The sequence below is a fragment of the Eschrichtius robustus genome, chromosome 3 (genome assembly GCF_028021215.1).
Source record: "Eschrichtius robustus isolate mEscRob2 chromosome 3, mEscRob2.pri, whole genome shotgun sequence".
NCBI lineage: Eukaryota > Metazoa > Chordata > Mammalia > Artiodactyla > Eschrichtiidae > Eschrichtius > Eschrichtius robustus.
Window position 1 is genome coordinate 29389136 of NC_090826.1, and position 18203 is coordinate 29407338.

The 18203-nt window shown below is 38.7% G+C and overlaps 1 protein-coding gene across 4 annotated transcripts in view; it reads left to right on the top strand.

Annotated features, from left to right (window-relative positions):
- Positions 1 to 18203, top strand: part of THRAP3 (thyroid hormone receptor associated protein 3) — a 71652-nt gene that overhangs the window by 10912 nt on the left and 42537 nt on the right. For 2 of the 4 annotated variants that reach the window (XM_068539513.1, XM_068539514.1), the window contains one exon: positions 15706 to 15814. The exons of 1 other annotated variant lie outside the window; for it this stretch is intronic. The gene's annotated coding sequence lies outside the window, so the exon portion shown is untranslated. The remainder of the gene's footprint in view (positions 1 to 15705; positions 15815 to 18203) is intronic. One more of the 4 variants, XM_068539515.1, reaches the window with a different exon arrangement.

Sequence of the window (18203 nt, forward strand, 5' to 3'; positions counted from 1 at the left end):
AACAATGTGTTATTCCATCTGGAATCTTGAGCTTTCCCTTCTCACCTGATCTTATTCTGGTAACTAATCCTAGAGCTGTGAACAAGAAATAGGAGGTGCTTTCTGAGGAGAGGGTCTTTGGTTTCCTTGTTCTGTATTAAATATCATTGCAGAGCTGTAGGGATACAGGCTTTGTCTTCTGTATTGTTCATCCTCCTGCCTTTACTCCTTTTACTGTGTAGGAAAACATTGTTCAAATCAAAATTGTAAGTCCTGGATACACTTTTTTTTTTTTTTTTTCCTGGATACACTTTTTGGATGCATTATGTGTACAAAACTCAGCCTTTTGTATAGTAACTCATGAATAATCTAGTTTTCTGTAGAAAATATTCACAACTTTTTCTTGGCTATGTTTCTTTTTTTCTTTTTTTGGCTGCGCTGTGCGGCATGTGGGATCTTAGTTCCCTGATCAGGGATCAAACCCGTGCGCTCGGCATTGAGAGCGCGGAGTCTTAACCACTGGACCGCCGGGAAGTCCCTTGACTGTATTTCTTGATACAAGTTATATAGCATTTAGTGTAATTTTGTTTTCGCCCTGAGTAGTCAGCACCTGAATTGGACCCAATGTGGAATTAAACAAAATGCTAGGGATTTAGCCGGATCTCTACTTTGCATTGGACAGGTATTTGAGTATCAGCTAAGTTTTTTTAAAGGTGATTCTGGAAATGGAAATATCTTTAAGGATTTAATTTGTTGTTTGGTGGTTATGTAAGCATGTTACTGGGGGAAAAAGCCTTAATGTAAGTATAAAATCTTGATTCATTACTGAAACAATTTGGGAAAATAAAATTCTCATCGTTGAGGCTATCCACCGTTATCCTTTCCCTTCCAACTTTTTTTTTTTTTTTTTCCAACTTTCTTGTTTTTATTTTTCAAACTGCTCTTTTAGAATACAGTGTGCTATGTGCTTTACATACATTGATTCGTTTAATCCTATGATAATTTTATAAGATCAGTGTATCTGTTTTTTGATATGAGAAACTTAGTAAGATTACACACCTTGTTCAAGCCTGCACAGTAGTGGAGTCAGGATTCTAATCCATGTCGGTCACATTTGCAAAATTCTTACTGTTAATCAGTCTGCCTGTATTCAACATATACTTTCTTTTCTTTGTTTCTTTTTTTTTTTTTTTAAGAAAGGATTATTTTATTTTATTTTTGGCTGTGCTGCACAGCTTGCGGAATCTTAGTTCCCCAGCCAGGGATGGAACCCGTGCCCCCTGCAGTGGAAGGCGCAGAGTCCTAACCAGTGGACTGCCAGGGAATTCCCCTCAACATACACTTTCATATGCTTGTCCTTCAATGTGGAGTTGTTTCTTTGATTTAACCTTAAGAGCATTGCTTGATGAGTCCTATTTCAATCTTTGGAAGTTGTTTGCAAAAGTTTAAATGTGTGGGCTTCCCTGATGGCGCAGTGGTTGAGAGTCTGCCTGCCAATGCAGGGGACACGGGTTCGAGCCCTGGTCTGGGAAGATCCCACATGCCGCGGAGCAACTAAGCCCGTGCGCCACAACTACTGAGCCTGCACGTCTGGAGCCTGTGCTCCGCAACAAGAAACGCCACGATAGTGAGAGGCCCGTGCACCGCGATGAAGAGTGGCCCCCGCTTGCCGCAACTAGAGAAAGCCCTCGCACAGAAACGAAGACCCAACACAGCCAAAAATAAATAAACCCAAAGTTTAAAAAAAAAAAAAAGTTTAAATGTGTGTGGCCAAGAAGCTTATGAGGTACGTGGGAATGCTTGTACTTTTCTGTCACTATTATAGAGAGTTATATTAATCCTTTTTTCCTCTAGAGAGGGACTGAGAAATGAAGTCTAAAGTGAGCACAACAACAGTGTTCAGCGTTGTACAGCATTTTTTTTCATGGTTTTAAAGTATGCAATCTGAAGGCATGTAGGAAGTACAAAGAATAATACTGTATAACTGGTGCCCATGTATTGACTATTTAAGAGATCAATTTAATAAATTTAAGAAATAAAGCTTTACCACCATAGCTAAGTCTTCTAGAATTGTTCTCCCCTTCTCCCCCAACTCTCTTCTAACTTGGTGTTTATGATACCTATGCATTTTTCTAGACTTCTATTAAAAATGTATGCTTTTGTAAACAAAATATAGTATTTTTGTGTTTTTAAACTTCATGTAAATTGTTCAATACCAACTGATACCAAGAAGTTCTTGTTTCTTTTTTTTTTAGCGTTCTTTTTCCTTTTTTTGTTGTTGCTTTTTTGTAGCTTTTTTTTTTAATGTTTATTTATTTATTTTTGGCTGCGTCGGGTTTTCGTTGCGGCGTGTGGGCTTCCCTCTAGTTGTGGTGTGCAGGCTCCCAAGCGTGTGGGCTCTGTAGCTGCGGCACGGGGGCTTAGTTTCCCCTCAGCATGTGGGATCCTAGTTCCCTGACCAGGGATTGAACCCGCGTCCCCTGCATTGGAAGGCAGATTCTTAACCACCGGACCACCAGGGAAGTCCCTAGCTCTTGATTCTTGATACCAAGAATTTGTTTTTGTAACTTGTTTTTCTGCTCAGGCTTCTGTTTGTGGGATTCATTCATGGTATATGTGTTCTTCATTTTCACTCTTTTTATAGTATTCATTGTATGAAAGTGCCAGTTTTTATTTATCCAGTTTGTACTGTATCCTGTTTGTACTCAGAGAGTGCTGCCAAGAATATTCTTGTATATATTTTCTACTGACTTGAGAGAATTTCTCTAGGGTTTATACCTAAAACTGGAATTTCTGGTTCATGGTACATGCACATCTTTAACTATCACATTATTCTCCAGAGGAATTATACCAGTTTGTACTCCCAATATATGCATTTCTGTTGCTGTACATCTTAATGGCACATGATGTCGTTAGACTTTAAAATTTTTTGCCATTCTTGTGAGTATGAAATATTTTATTATAGTTTTAAATTGTATTTCTCTGATTAGTAGTGAAAATGAATATCTTTGCATATGTATATTAGCCATATAGGTGTCTTCTTTTTTTAATTGATCATCCCCTTAGCCCACTTTATTTTTAGCATTTATCATCACTTGACATAACATATAGTTACTTGAGTGTATGTCTTGCCCCACCAACCACAAAATGAGAGACTTTCTCCTTTTGTCAGTGTTGTGTCTCTAGTGCCAAGGACAGTGCCTGGCATACGTAAGTGTTTAATAAGTATTTAATAAATTAATCTTTTTTTTATCTGAACAATTGAGTTTTTTGCCTTTTTTATTGATTTGTAGAAGTTCCTTACATAGAGTCTGAACTCTAATCCTTTGTTAATATGTATTGCAAATATACTCTCCTAGTATGTGGTTTCGTTTTGATTTTCTAAAGCATATAGACATATTAATCTTTACGTCTATGGTTTATACTTATAACTTGTTTCAAATCCTCTATCCGGAATTTGTACAAATATTCTCCTATATTTTCTTCTAAATGTTTTAAAGCTTTTCACATTTAATGTTTGTTTATATGCTTTTTTTTTCTTTTAAGTCCACTTGGAGTTTATTTTTTGTGATGTGAGGTAGGGGTCAGTGGTGAGCAGTTACATTGCTTATAAATGTTTTGGAAATAAGATGCATTTTGTGAGAAACTCTGTACTTGGGAGTGGCGAGGTGGCCTTGGGATTTTGGCATTTTCTGGGAAGAAGAGATTTGCATCCCTAAAGGTGTTTGTAAATTGATGTTGGGTTAACATCAGCAAATTTACAAAGCAGTTGCAAATTTATTTCTAGAATTAGCAGAACCAGAATACATGTGGACATTTTGGGTAGAGTTCCAGAATTGCTGATAAGACTATTTCTTAGTTTGTTTGAAAATAAGTTTTAATTTGGCAGTACTCTGGGAAGTAGTTTTGACCTTTGTGTCAAACCTAGTAGCTTCTTCCAATTTGTAATTTAAAAAGGAAAAATAAGAAAGAAAAAAATCTCTAAAGGTGAATGTACTTTAGTAGGTTCTCCAGCATGACATGATCATATCCAAATTTGTTGCTAGAATAATGTCACAAATATTTGTAACAGATTATTTTGGCATCAAATTTAGTCTCTTTCCTGTTGCTTGTTTACAGATGAGAGGAAATGTGACTCATTTAGAAGTTGGTTATCCTGGTCTGATGCTCTGGGTTAAATGGGTTAATCAAATTACTATTTTGCATAAATTTTTTTAGTGAAAGTAAGCAGTTGTGGAAGATAATACTCTGAATGTACCATCCACTTTTCCAACTCTGAAATTAAGTTTTTTGAGAATTCCCTGGTGGTCCAGTGGTTAGCACTTGCTGCTTTCACTGCCGTGGCCTAGGTTCAATCCCTGGTCAGGGAACTAAGATCCGTAAGCCACGTAGCATGGCCAAAAAATAAATAAATAAAATAAAATTAAGAGTTATTTTGTGGATTGAAATTTCCTTTCAAATAGGCCTTTAGTGAATTAGATTTATTTTTATTTAGCATCTCCCTGTAGCTTCCAGTAGTGTAAATTTAAGGTAAATAATAGATTATTTAGGGAAGACAGATTTCATAAAGCACATTTAAAAATTTTTTTCCTGTTAGGTAATAAGTAATTGGGAAGAAAAGTGAGAAATTAGAGCAGAGTGGATGAAGTTTGTGGTTTAAGGTTCTTTAACAGGTAAAAGGTAGCATGATGATGTGGAAAGAACCGGACACACTGAGAGCTAAGGGCCTTTAGCTCTAGTTTTGCCTCATCTTCTTGGGCAAATCTCTTCCTTTATCTGGGTTCAGTTTTCCTTCTGTAAAAACTAGGGTTGTATTAGATAATGATCTCTAAGAGTGCTTCCAGTTCCTAATGCTTTGTGACTCTAATTCTAGTGAGATTTGTCCATAACTCTGATATGCTCCTGGGTCAGATTGGAGTGGATCATGGTCTCTTAATCACACGACTCTCTGCTCTTTGATTAAAGCTAGCTGTAGACTGACTCAGGGCTGCACACCCTATACATGATCTGATGATAATGAACTTTCTCTTTATTCTCCTAGTGCTAGGAGAAATAATAAATAGTTATTTACAAGTAACTATTTCAGTGAGGTGTAGAAACAGAGCCATAAAAGTTATAAACATAGGTTGGAAGTTGTATTAATACCAGGGTGTTGGCAGATAATGATAATACTGAGCAGAGATAAACTGCTCTGTTGATTTATAAGAACCTTAAAAGGGCACAGATTTTCTGATTCATCTTTGTGCTTTCCATAGTGCCCAGTGAAGGAAATTAACAATTGTTTATTACTATTATTTGAGTCCTTGCTATATTACTGTGCACTGTACTATGATTTAGATGTTTTCCTCATTTAATCGTTTCAGTAGCTTATGAGATAGTGTTGCCCTTATCTTATAGATCAGGAAACTGAGACTTCAAGGAGTCAAAATGCTTTAAACTAGTTTTTATGTGACGCCAGAGTCTGTTCTCTTTATTGCCTCAATATGCTGCCTAGCAAAGACGTTATTCATGGGGTGCACTCAGTGAATGTTAACTCATTGAAATACTTGTGAAATGTTTTATGTTCATTGTTTTGGATCTTTTTTTTTTAAAAGTATTTATTTATTTATTTAGGGCTGAGTTGGGTCTTAGTTGTGGCATGTGGATCTTTTGTTGTGGCGTGCGGCCTTCTCTCTAGTTGTGGCATGCGGGCTCGGTAGTTGCAGCGTGCTGGCTTAGTTGTCCTGCAGCATGTGGGATCTTAGTTCCCCGACCAGGGATCCCCTGCATTGCAAGATGGATTCTTAACCACTGGACCACCAGGGAAGTCCCCCAACTGAGTATCTTACTAATAGGGCATCCTTAAGACAAGGCAACATGTGGTTGGCAGTTGTGTTCCAAAGTAAAAAATTAAACCTGAGAGGGGACCTGGAAGTTGAGGGTAGGGAGGGTAGAAATTAGGAAGGAGACCTCTTTTCATTATGTACTCTTGTACAGTTTGAAATTTTTACTGTGTATGTATTACTAAAATGAAAAAACTAGGTAAAAAGAAGAATTAAACATTTTAAGTTTGCTAAGGCAAATGAAACAGTTTAATATTTCAAGTTCTATGATTCTGTACATGTTTTTACCATTTTAAAAACTGTGTACATGTGCCACAATATGGCTGAACCTTGAAGACATGCTAGGTGATATAAGTTAGACATAAAAGGACAACACTATGATTCCACTTGGGTGAGATACCTAGATTAGTCAACTTCATGGAGACAAAGTAGAGTGGTGGTTGCGGTGGTGGGGGTGTTACTGTTTAACGGGTGCGCGGTTTGTGTTGGGGAGATGGAAGAGTTCTGCAGATGGATGGTGGTGATGGTTGCATACCAGTGGGAATGGGCTGAATGCCACTGATCTGCACTGTACGCCTAAAAATGGTTAAAATGGTATGTATCTTGTGTTATGTATGTTTTACCATAGTAAAAAATATATATATTATTTAGCTAGTATTTACTCGTTTTGTTATTCAACACCGGGGAATCCAAAAAAAGGAGTTTCATCTGGTACTTGCCCTCAAGGAGCAAAATAGTCTAGTAATATTGCATGATTAGTATTTTTCAAGGAAATAGAGGCTTAAGTTGTAAGGAAATGGTGATAGCTTATAAAAAGTTGTAATGTGATAAAATAAATTCTGGAAAAGTAGCTGTTAGGATTTCCTGACAGTCTTGTATGCTGAATAGGCCAGAGGATTCAGATGAGAAGGTTATAATTTTGCCCCGAGGCACCTCTGCATAGCCTAAGAGCAAGATTTTAAAAATCACCTGTCTAGGTAGGAACTGTCAGGTACACAGATGGCATGTTGATCCGTCTCTCTCTGTTGTAAATTGAGAACCTGGGGCACAGAATAATGGTGCCATTTAGGGGTCAAGCTCATTCAGCCTGGAATCAAGTATAGGTTTGGGTTTGTTGCCAGAGTGTTCTGCTTCTTTAAGAGATTTCGAAGATGGTAGTGTCTTATATTCTGAGTCTGCCATAAATCCAGATTCTGAATTATCAAGAGAGAGAACATAATTGTTTAATGACCTTGTGACTACCTATAGCAGCTAGTTGAAGTCTTGTCTTTTAACTCTGTCATTTTGACATTGGCCTGATTCATAATTATTGAGTACTAATGGTGTGCTAAGCACTTTCAGTAACTTTATGCATATTAATTTATTCAATTTTCATAACCCTTTGTAGTAGGAACCAGTTTTACAGGTAAAGAAACAGAGATAGTGAGATTTAATTAAGAAATTTAGGGCTTCACTGGTGGTGGAGTGGTTAAGAATCTGCCTGCCAATGCAGGGGACACGGGTTCGAGCCCTGGTCTGGGAAGATCCCACATGCCGCGGAGCAACTAAGCCCGTGAGCCACAACTACTGAGCCTGCGCGTCTGGAGCCTGTGCTTCGCAACGGGAGAGGCCGCGACACTGAGAGGCCTGCGCACCGCGATGAAGAGTGGCCCCCGCTCGCCGCAACTGGAGAAAGCCCTCGCACAGAAATGAAGACCCAACACAGCCAAAAATAATGAATAAATAAATTAAAAAAAAAATTTATCACAGGTCTAAGTTAGTTGGTGGAGTGGGAATCAATCAAATTTAGGCAGTCTAGTTTTAGAGCATGTGTTCTTTTCTATTATTTATTGGTAAGTGCTTTGCAGATTGCTTTGGGATGATGGATTACTAATTTTATTTGCTTTACTGTAAGTTGCTGGGCATAAGTATTTAAAAATGACATTTTCTACCATTTGAGATCCTACAGTTTTGAGAATTACTGTTCATTAAGGGTTTATTCTTGTTTGGCCATTTGCACTAAATGACTTTGTTAGGCAAATTATGTAAATTGAATACAGTTTTTGAAATACAGGTGTGTTAGTGAGAAGAATGGGATTCTTTTGGGGGGAATAACACTTTTAATTGGGGTCCATAGCAATTGATGGCAAATGTTCATCTGTTAATGATGAAATTTGTAGTGAGATTTTACAAATGTCATCTTTTTTAAAAAATTAATTAATTCATTATTTTTGTCTGTGTTGGGTCTTCGTTGCTGTGCGCAGGCTTTCTCTAGTTGTGGCGAGTGGGGGCTACTCTTCATTGCGGTGTGTGGGCTTCTCATTGCGGTGGCTTCTCCTGTTGCGGAGCACGGGCTCTAGGCTCGCGGGCTTCAGTAGTTGAGGTGCGTGGGCTCAGTAGTTGTGGCGGACAGGCTTAGTTGTTCTGAGGCATGTGGGATCTTATTCCGGACCAGGGCTCAAACCCGTGTCCCTGGCATTGGTAGGCGGATTCTTAACCACTGGGCCACCAGGGAAGTCCCCATATGTCATCTTTGAAAACATCTTTTCACACAGGTCCTGCCAAATACTAATACTAATCCATGAGCGTATGATTTTTTTTGGAGCATATGATTTTAATTGAGCATATTTATCACTTGGAAGGCTTTATAGAATTCTGTTAGATTCTTTTCTCGATATTTGCTTTTTAGCCTGCTCTTAAACTGCACATTAATCATTTCCAATTGAAGATTAGATGGAAGTTCCTCAGTTGTGTTTAGATGGATTTTGAAATATGGAGATTTCCTTTGCACTTGCATTGGGGAAATACGGTAAAACTGTAGTTTGAGCTAAGAAAATATGTCTGCTTCAAATTTGTGTGGGACTGGGTATCTCATTGCTTGTTTTAACTTTCGACAGTACAGGAAATGAAAAAAGTAACAACATTACTTGTGATTCAAACAATGTATGTTCATTTTAATTTGCTGTAGTATGTTTCCCATAGAAGTGCTGTTTTGTCTTGTTAATTTTCAAATGGATTTATTAAGAAACGTTATTAACTGTGCAGCAAAAGCTAATTTCCAAAGCCATTAAGTATTCAGTAATAGTGTTTAAGGATGATTCGTCTTCAGAAAAATTTCAAATTCAGTCTTTTTTTTTTTTTTTTAAAGTATTTATTTAGGCTGCGCCGGGTCTTCGTTGCAGCATGCGGGATCTTTAGTTGTGGCATGTGGACTCTTAGTTGTGGCATGCAGACTCTTAGTTGCAGCATGCATGTGGGCTCTAGTTCCCTGACCAGGGATTGAACCCGGACCCCCTGCATTGGGAAAACGGAGTCTTACCCACTGGACCACCAGGGAAATCCCTCAAATTCAGCCTTGAGCTTAAAAAAAAAAAAAACAATAAAATTTTATGGCTGCTAAGCCATTTAACTGCTGTTTAGTAGGCAAGTCAAGATTCACCTTCTGTTTCTGACAGAAATTCATAGAACTGATGAATCCGCTACAGAAGTGGATTGAGAGCAAATGAAGGTCACTCTTGACAATACTGGTTCAATAGCATGTGATAGATTTTTTTTGCAGAATGCTTGCTGATGAACAGTACAGTGAATAAACCATTTGCTTGAAATACTTTACATTTTTCACAGGCTTTGTAAATTGGTCCAACTAAGCCCTTTCTTCTCCACACGTTTTTAACCACCATTATTTGTGCACATCTTAGCAGATTCAAGTTCAGATTGTATTGAATTAATGTTCTCTCAACCTTTGTGAAAAGATTATTGCCAGTGGTTGTTCCACACAGACTGTTTTGTTCATAGTGTTCAGTCACTTCAAACTTAGCATTGACGTCACTAAACAACTGAGCAGTATCAGTAATATCTGTTGAATCATCAAGAGCCGTGGAACACCACCCACAATCATTTGCCTTTTTTTAAAAATAAATTTATTTTTGAACAGTTTGATTTACAGACAGTCTCGGAAAATAGTACAGGGTGTTCCTATGTATACCCCATATCCATTTCCTCTGTTAACACCTTGCATTAGTATGGTACATTAGTCACAACTAATGTACCAATATTGGTACATTGGTATATTCTTACTAACTGAAATTCATACTTTATTCAGATTTCCTTAGGTTTTTTTTTTTTTTTTAATTTTTTAAAATTTTTTGGCCGTACGGTGTGGCATGCGGGATCTTTAGTTCCCTGACCAGGGATCGAACCCATGTTCCCTGCAGTGGAAGCACAGAGTCTTAACCACTGGACCACCAGGGAAGTCCCCAGATTTCCCTAGTTTTTACCTAATGTCCTTTTTCTGTTCCAGGATCTCATCTAGGATATACATGAAGTTGTTTTGTCTCCTTAGGCTTCTCTTGGCTGTGACAATTTCTCACACTTATTTTTGGTGACCTTGACAGTTTTGAGGAGTACTGGTTAGCTGTATTGTAGAACGTCCCTCAATTGGGATTTGTCTAATATTTTTCTTACGATTATACTAGTGTTATGGATTTGGGGGAGAAAGAACACAGAGGTAAAGTGCCATATCATATCGAGGAATACATGCTATCAGTGTGACTTCTTGTTAACTGTGATTATCTGGCTAGGTTTCTCCAAAAAATTACTCCCTCCCCTCCCTGCCACAGTGTACTCTTTGGAAGAAAATCGCTAGGCATACTCACCTCCACTTAAGGAGTGGAGAGTTGTAGTCCACCTCCTTGAGGGTGGCGTATATACATAAATTATTTGTAATTCTTCTGCATGGGAGATTGGTCTTTTCTCATCCATTTATTTATTTATTCAGTTACTTATTTATATCAGTATGGACTCACGGGTATTTTTGTTATAATCCAGTACTTTATTTTGTTCTAATTTTTCTGATTTTTACTATTGAGAGCTCTTTTCAGTTGGACAGGAGTGTCCTTTTGACATATCCCCTTTATTGTGTGTGGTGCTGTTTTTTTGTTGTTGTTGTTTAGCACTTCCTTACTTTCTGGCACTATAAGATACTCCCAAGCTCATACTGTGAATCCCCTCCCCCAGCCCTAGATTCAGCCATTTCTCGAAGGGGCCCTGGTTTCTTTTATTGGAGAATGGTATTAGAAATCAAGATCTGGGTGCTAGGTGTGCACATTGCTACTGGAAGGTTATTGCTTCCAGGTCTTGTCAGCTGACAAAGCAAGGAAATACATCTGTATACTAACATATATTCCATATACTTACAGAAATATTTGTAAGTATTTCATATTTCTACATATCTTCATTTGTATCTGTATTAAGCGAGACATGAATTACTGATATCTCCAATTCTAATCCAGTACCTCATTGATCATTCTAGTCTTTTCCTTTTTTATCTATAACCTCCCACTCCCAACAGTGAGAAACTTGGCTCTCACCATTTGCCATCCATTTACTCATTAGTTCCAGTATGTATGTGGTGTAGTGGTTTCAGGATTGTTAACCTGTACCCTTTAACAACTTTACAACTAGAAAACTTTAACAAGTAGAATACAGTGGTTATATGCAGTTCCTTTTGCTTTTTATCTTCTCATTTCACTTATTTTCATAGTTAACTTAGGTTAGCACCTTTCCTCTCCACTTGCCCTATTTTTTAATTGACTACTTATATTGCTCCCATTGTCCTCAACCCTTCAAACCAAAAAGCTAATAGTCTTAAACAAGTTCATTCTCTCGAGACACATGTTTTAGGCTCTTGCAGTCAAACATAACTTAATTAACTCACTATAGATAAACGACTTTCCTCCTTACGTTAACAGATACAACACTCAAACTTACTTCGGTTGTAGCCTTATTTTTGTTTATTTTTATTTTGTTTTTATGAAGGTTTTCTGTTATGATAAGATACTCTTTTAAATTTTTAAAAAATTTCCAGCAGTTGGTTTCCTGTGAGTTGGGAATATTGTGTGAGTGCTTAGTTTGGTAATGTTGACACATATTGTGTTCTTGGCACAGCTATGGCATCATTTCATAATAAACACAATGTGTTGCCATCTAATTGGATTAAAAAAAAGCACCCACACTCCATGTGTGATATGACAGAATACATGGTACTTGAAATGCTTTTTATTTTTATTTATTTTAAAAATTTATTTATTTATTTATTTATTTTTGGCTGTTTTGGGTCTTCATTGCTGGACGCGGGCTTTCTCTAGTTGCAGCAGGCGGGGGTTACTCTTCGTTGGGGCGCACGGGCTTCTCATTGCAGTGGCTTCTCTTGTTGTGGAGCACGGGCTCTAAGTGCACGGGCTTCAGTAGTTGTGGCTCACGGGCTCAGTAGTTGTGGCTCACGGGCTCAGTAGTTGTGGCTCGCGGGCTGTAGAGCGCAGGCTCAGTAGTTGTGGCACACGGGCTTAGTTGCTCTGCGGCATGTGAGATCTTGCTGGACCAGGGCTCGAACCTGTGTCCCCCGCATTGGCAGGTGGATTCGTAACCACTGCGCCACCAGGGAAGCCCTTTTGTTCACTTTTATTCAACTTGATTTTGAAAGTAGACACATTAGTCCTTAAGTATTGTAGAAGCAACATGTGCCTGGTGGTCTTTTTCTTTTTTTGGCTGTGCAGTGCGGCATGCGAGATCTTAGTTCCCTGACCAGGGATGAAACCCATGCCCACTGCATTGAGAGTGTGGAGTCTTTTTTAAAAAAATTATTAATTAATTATTTATTTATGCGGCTGCATAGGGTCTTAGTTGTGGCACACAGGATCTTTCATTGCGGTGTGTGGGCTTCTCTCTAGTTGCGGTGTGTGGGCCCTCTAGTTGTGGCCACGGGCTTAGTTGCCACGCGGCATGTGGGATCTTAGTTCCCCGGCCAGGGATTGAACCTGCGTCCCCTGCATTGGAAGGCGATTCTTAACCACTGGACCTCCAGGGAAGTCCCTGCATGGTGGTTTAAAGGACTAGCTTTGACCTCAGGTTCATAGCAGACAAGGTCATCTTTGTGCTTCCTTATCTTCTGTATTTCTCAATAAAAGATTATCAGGGGTGCTTGAGGTGAGATAAGAAAAAACATTTCAAATCTTCTTTAACTGTAGGAAGTAAAAATGCTTTAACTGTAGGAAGTAAAAACTTAGAATATTAGTGCTCACTGTTTGGATTTAGGAACTATGTTGTTACGTAAGGTATAGTGTATGGAACGTGGGGGCATTCTGAGCTGCACTCTAGTCTAAGCCACTGCTGTCCTTTTCCTGGATAATTGTAGGCAATATCTAACAATTTCTTCTGCTCTTGCCCTGTTAAGGTCTGTTCTACACTCAGCAGCCAAGATCCTTTTAGAACGTGATTCTGGTCCTTGCTCCTCTGCTCAAAACAGTGCTGTGGCTGCCTACATAACCTGTAGGAAAACCAAAGTCCTTACGATGGCTTGCAAGGCCCTTTCCATTCACCCATGTCTCTGACCTGATCTTCCAGCTGTTGCCTGGCAACTGTTGGCATCGCAGCTACTCTGTTTTTCTGTCTTCGTCAGGTACACCAGGCATGTTCCCTCCGCAGGGTCTTTGCACTTGTTCTTTCCTCTATTTGGTCCCTTTTGCCTTCACATAAAGTACAGCATACTGTTTCTGTTCGTCTTTGCCTTCTCTGACCACATTACATAAAAGAGTAACTCTTATTCCTCCTGTGCTCCCATCTGCCCCTTAGAATGTAAGCTCCAGGAATGAAGAGATATTTTTAAAATTTATTTATTTTTGCCTGTGTTGGGTCTTTGTTGCTGTGCGCGGGCTTTCTCTAGTTGCAGTGAGCGGGGGCTACTCTTCGTTGCGGTGCGCTGGCTTCTCATCGAGATGGCTTCTCTCGTTGTGGAGCACAGGCTCTAGGCGTGCGGGCTTCAGTAGGTGTGGCTCGCGGGCTTAGTTGTTCCAAGGCATGTGGGATCTTCCCGGACCAGGGGTGAAACCCGTATCTCCTGCATTGGCAGGCGGATTCTTAACCACTGGGCCACCAGGGAAGTCCCTGAGGAGATTTTTAATTTCTGAATCTCTGTTGCCTAAAACAGTACCTGGCAATGTAGTAGGTACTTCATAAATTTTTTGTTGAAGTAAGTGGACAGTTAAAATGGAAATTGTGTAGAAGGGGAAAAGATATATCGTCGGTAGTGCTGTGGTGTCCTTGCTAATATACTGGTATCTGACGAAAGACGGGTCAGGAGAATGAGGCTGAAAAGCATGCCTATCACTGTCCCGATGACTCAAGCAGGACAAGTTTGGGGGTGCATAAAAACTGGTGGCAGGTGACTTAGGGCTTCAGGTGTCTCCTTGCTGTCATAGAATAACTAAGGGCCAGAGCCTCAGATTTGCTTCTCCACCCATTGCAACGATGGAAAATTGAAGATTTGTTGTGATGAGAAAATTCTTGCCAGTGTCGGTGAAGAGGTTAGTTAATAGGGAAGAAACATGATGGGGTAGAAAAAGGAAGATTGTGTGTGTGTGTTTGTTAACTGGCTAGAATTTTAAAGGTGGATGTATTGGAATAGTTCTTTAATTAGTGCATTGTAGAGTAAGCGGTTCCCAGTTTTGTAGCAGTCATCGGGGGTTCCCTCAAGCTGACCGATGTGAGCCCCTGTGCCTCTGCAGTTACAAACAGGGAAAGAAGTTTCGGTTGATGAAACCTAGGATGAGTTCCCAGAATGACTTGCAAGAATATATGCAAAAGTATTGTGGAAGAATGAGTTTTTGTAAGTGCTATATTTTTGCTATTTATCAACTAAACGAATATATACCAACATTGTCATTAATTTGCCAAATGGTCTGACTGAATAGTAATTTCATCTGGATAAGTCTTAGTTTTAACAGTAGGTTTTTGTTGCCTCTTTGTAATGTTAATTACCTGATAACCTTTGGTATAGGTCAAGAGTTTATTGCTTGTGTATTCAGTTTATTCAGTGGACACATATCAGTGTTAGGTATATAGAGTTTGCAGCCTTGTGAGGTAAGTTGACATATTAACAGACATAATGATATGCGTGTAAGGAGAACCGTGTCTAGGGTAACAGAGAAGCAATACCTAACCCAGCCTGGGTGAGCCAGGGACAGCTTGCTGGGGAAGGAGACCCTCGTAAGAATGAGTAGGAGTTTGCTGAGAGGGGAGTTGAGGGCTCCCCACTACTGAGAGACTATAGCTTAAGGAAATGCATTCTTTTCTCTCCTGGCTAGATAGGCAAGGATTCAGCTATGTGCAAGCCACAGCTTTCAGAGAAAGCTAAGGGTGGGTATCCTTGATTGAGTCAATGAACAAGTGAAAAAAGAGAAGATTAATGTCAAGACTGCATCTTCAGATTATTTAATTCCTAGGTGCCTTCCTACTTTACAGTATTTATGAATGAACAAAAAAACTTTAATCTAGATGTGAGGATGTTAATTACATACTGAGCTTGCTGATCTTGGAACTTTGTTTTCCTGTTTGTTTGGGATAATACTACATTGCTTTGCTATATGGCCATGTTAGTAGTATTTGGATCTGGGAATATTTAAACAACTGGATCTGAAGGGTTTTTTTGTGCTTTGAGGGATGAGTGTGGGGAGTTACTTTAACTTGAAATGTATTTGTTAAATTTAGTTCAGCATACTTGAAAGTTTTTTGTTTCAAGCATCTAATTCTTCTGAAGTTATTCTCCAGGTTGAATTATGGAGTTTGCAAGTTAAACTTGTATAATGCAGACCATAGCACCTGAAATATTGCCAGTGGAAGTATCAGGTTACAAGAGGAAGGTTTTAGCTTTCCATACTTTCCAACCTTACTGTAGGAGGTTGGGTGGATGAAAATGAGTACGAGAGACCCTCAGGCCAGTATACTTTGGGAGAGAATCCTGTGTCCACTGGAGTTAAGTTGAGGGCTAGAGGAGAGTTTCTGCTTATAGATTCCAAGCATCTGTATTTCAAGATGCAATCTGCAAGGTTTGGGTAGCTATTTTATCACTGCTTATTTCTTCTCATTCCAGAGTTGTATCCTGACTTTGTAAATTGGAGAAGCCAGTGCGGCACTGCCAGTATTCTTTGAGGTAGTGTCTGTTTGGGGTCTGGTGCAAGTCGAATCATTGTTCAAATAAGGTAAATGCATGGTGGTAAAAGGAACTAATAATAACTCACTGGCTTATGAAGCCAGTCTTATGTTGTTTATCCAGAAGATTCCTTAATGGAAGTTCTGGGTTCTTATTAATCAATATTTATCTTTCAGTTTAAAAAACTGAAACAGGCTAATAAAGTAGCCTTGCTTTCCTCTCTGATTCCATCCCAAGTTGTAGAATCAGCAGTTACTTTCTTATTTTAACTAACTTCTGAGTTTTTAAATAACACATGTTTATTCACTTGGACATACTGAAAAATATCAGCCGTAAACTTGACACATATATAGTCACTGTTAATAGTTTGGTGAACAGTCCCTTGTCGTGCATATGTTACTCTGATATGTGTGTATATAATCAAAATTGGAGTTGTGCTTTTTTGTCACTTGGTTCTTGTTAACAAGAAAAGTTTTCTCTGTTTGCATTTTTAAATGACTCATGGCATTTCATCATTGGATGTGCCATATAATTTATCTAACTAGTTCCTTTTTGGTAAACATTTAGGCTTTTCTCTCATTTTTCCGTGTGTTAGGTAACTGTGTGATGGACATGAATAAATTTATGCATACAGTTGATTTCCCCCCATAGTACAGTTTCTTCTCTTAAATTTTAAAAAACATTTTATATATTTATTTAAACATTTTTTGTTTTACTTTTTATTAATACATGTACAAAAACCATGTACGTAGTCATGTCAGACCATCAGCTCCACAGGGCTTTTTATGAAAAACAGTCCCTCCCGCCCCTTTTTCAGTCCCTAGAAGCAATCATTTCCAACTCTTTACTGTTTCTTTTGGTATTACCTCTAAAATAATAAGCTTATTTTGTTACTTACGGATTTTCCAGTTTTGGGTATTATCTATTAACTTTCTACTTTGGATAGTGGTAGAATTCTCTGACCACCTCACATGTCCACATTTATTGTCATCACTCTGGTTGTAATTGAATTTTGGTTAGAGCAGTATTCACTGTTAACAATATTAAGGTTATGTATAGCTTGTTCACAGACAAATGTTGTATGTTATGGTTAATTTTCTTTTTTCTGTACAACTTTTTGTTTTCTCTATTGTTAATAATTGTCTTTTTCTGGTCTGTTTTGTTTAGTTTCTATGTTCTTATCAGTAATTTCTTTCTAAACTCTACCCAGAAGTGTAAATTCTTCCTCAATACTTTAAGCATTTTGGTTATATTATAAATTTTATCTTAGAGATATTTTCTTTTTTTAAAAAAAATATTTATTTATTTGGTTGCACCTGGTCTTGCGGCAGGCGGGCTCCTTAGTTGCGGCTTGAGGGCTCCTTTTAGTTGTGGCTCACCAGCTCCTTAGTTGTGGCATGCGAACACTTAGTTGCAGCATGCATGTGGGATCTAGTTCCCCAACCAGGGATTGAACCCAGGCCCCTCGCATTGGGACCGCGGAGTCCTAACCACTGCGCCACCAGGGAAGTCCCCTTAGAGGTATTTTCTAATCTGCTTCATTCTGAACGTGTGCTCTAGGCAGCTGGGGTGTTGTTATCACAGCATCATCATCCTGATGATTTTTCCTACCTTTTTTTGGTTTTGTTTATGGTAAGAAGAAGGAATCTAACATTTTGTATTAAGTCATTAATCAGTTGTCCCAACTATTCACTAATACTCAGTGTTTTTATTATTGTTGCCTTATTTCATCTTTAAATACTTAGTGATACAAGCGTTTCTTCTCTCTCCAGACTCAGCAAGCAAAATATAACTGATATTTCCATACTTCTTATTTTTCACCACGTGGAACTATGACAGTTCTTCAAGAGACTTAAGTATTGGAAACTAGAAAACAAAGACTAGAAGGACATGTACATAGGAAGCCAGTTGCATAATTTAAAAAATAAGTATACTGGATTTTCCCCTCTAAGATCCTTTGTCTTTTAAAGCTGCTTTTGATTTTTTGATTAATTCAGTCAGTAGACGCTTGAGTGCTTGTTACTGTGCCTGTTCTCTGTTGCTAGGGATAACCGGCAATGAGCAAGACAAACAGGACCCCCATTCTTGGGGAGCTTACATTCTAGTTTGGGAAGGCAGATACTATAGTTTCAGATTTCCTAAGTGTAGGAAAGAAATACGACTGCAAGATAACAGTGAGGTGTCATTAGGTAGAATGCTAAGGAATACCTTTTCGAGTTAGGTGACAAGCTGAGATCTGAAGGATGAGAAAGGAGCCAGCCATGCTTTAGACTGCAGAAGGGTGTTCATGTAGCGAGAACTGCAAGTATAAAGGTGCTGAGACTATAAGTGCTTGTAAGTGTTCAAGGAACAGAAAGAAGGCCTTTGTGACTCCGGTAGAGGGATTGAATCAGGAGAGAGTGGTTTGAGATGATGTTGGAGTAGGCAAGAGTCAGATC